Here is a 1,628-nt window from a genome sequence, read left to right as displayed (position 1 = left end):
AATTTGGTGAATTTGTCATTTGCTTTAATTGTTTAGTTAGTTAAGTGTTTAAGTGCTTTGTTTAAGTTTCTAGTCTTGTAAAACTAGAGAAAAAACCCTTTTACTTTTATTACTTGCTTAGTTAAAATTAGTTATTAGATTAATTTCCATTCCCTGAGTTCAACACCCTACTTATCCAACTATACCACTAAAAGACAGGTTCACTGCCTTTGTGCGCTTAATTTATTAACTAAAAGTAGGATTAAAACTAGCTCGTTTCACACACATCAAGTTTCTGGTGCCGTTGCTGGAGAACGGTTCTAAATAATTTATCTAATTCCTAATTTTTTCGATCCATTGTGTAAGTTTACTGGCACAAAGTTTAGGTTATTGCAGATTAATAATTAGTAGTTAGGTTTTAGCATCTATTTTAGTTTTTATATTAAGTTTAGATTTCTTTCAAAAATACACTGCTACTCGTCGAGTGCATTCACACCTACTCGGCGAGTATAACAGTATTTTGCCTTTAATTTTCGTTTTTTTTAGTTGCATTTTTTGTTCTTTTTACATTTTTATCTTGTTTTATTTCAGGACTTTCAAGACCAGAGGATCAAACACCCCGCTGGTACACCCGTTTGAAGATCCCGAATTCGCATTGAGAAGGAACAGAGGAAAGGATGTGGAAAGCTCGAATACACCAAAGAAGTCACCTTTGTCTAATTTGAAGACTGTTTTTCGGAAGAAGAAGAGCAGCAAATTAGGAGCATCCAGCGCATCTTTAGCAAGCGAAGACCCGATCAAAGAAGACACCGAGTACGACACCAAGCAGGAAGAAGAACCTACATACGGGCACGAATCCGATTCCGACGACGAGTTAGCTCATACCATGGCTAACATTATTGAAATCCCCATGGAAGAGTAGAAGAAGAGGATCCGCGATGACACCGACCCGTGACTTGTGCAACCCGCAATTCTTGCTACTGCTACTTTCAAGCTAAAGGGCCACATACTCGCCCAGCTAAAGGAAATTCCTTTCTATGGAAAAGACCACGAAGATGCCTACAAGCATTTGGATGAAGTCAATGATGTAGCTGATTACTGTAATGTCCCAAATGTGCCTCACGAGACTCAGCTAGTTTGCATGCTTCCAGTGACATTCAAAGATGCTACAAAAGACTGGCTCAAGTCACTTCCCCCCTGATCAGTCACCACATGGGCCAATATGAAAGAAGAATTCATTGATCACTTTTTACCACCTTCCAAGATAGCCAAGTTGAAGAAGGCCATTGCTAACTTTGAACAACAAGCTGGAGAGTCGTTATATGAAGTTTGGGAGAGGTACAAGAGCTTGCTAAGAAACTGCCCACACCATGATCTTAATAGCCAGCAAGAAGTCTCCATTTTCTATGATGGAGTCAACGTCACAACCAGGCAGTTACTTGACTCGCAAGGCCCACTCACAAAGAAGCCACCCCCGGTGATCAAGGAATTGATTGAAGAATTCTTTAAGCACTCTAGAGAATACCACAACCTAAGAAATGATGTTAATGTTGGGTTTTGAGCAATCTAACACTTCCTAAGTGTGCATGCAACCCTAATAAATCTTGGATCTATGTTTGTCTAAATACATGCAAAATATTAAATTTTCC

At 39.0% G+C, this 1,628-nt stretch overlaps 1 non-coding gene across 1 annotated transcript; it reads right to left on the bottom strand.

Moving 5' to 3' along the window:
* Positions 1 to 1,249: 1,249 nt before the first annotated feature.
* On the bottom strand, positions 1,250 to 1,356 carry LOC145007759 (small nucleolar RNA R71). Its single transcript, XR_013663126.1, has one exon. It is a non-coding gene; the product is annotated as a small nucleolar RNA R71 (small nucleolar RNA).
* Positions 1,357 to 1,628: the final 272 nt, after the last annotated feature.

This window comes from Lactuca saligna, chromosome 7, assembly GCF_052625555.1.
Source record: "Lactuca saligna cultivar CGN05327 chromosome 7, ASM5262555v1, whole genome shotgun sequence".
Taxonomy (NCBI): domain Eukaryota; kingdom Viridiplantae; phylum Streptophyta; class Magnoliopsida; order Asterales; family Asteraceae; genus Lactuca; species Lactuca saligna.
Note: the sequence above shows the minus strand (reverse complement) of the source record. Positions and strands in the feature narration are given on the sequence as shown.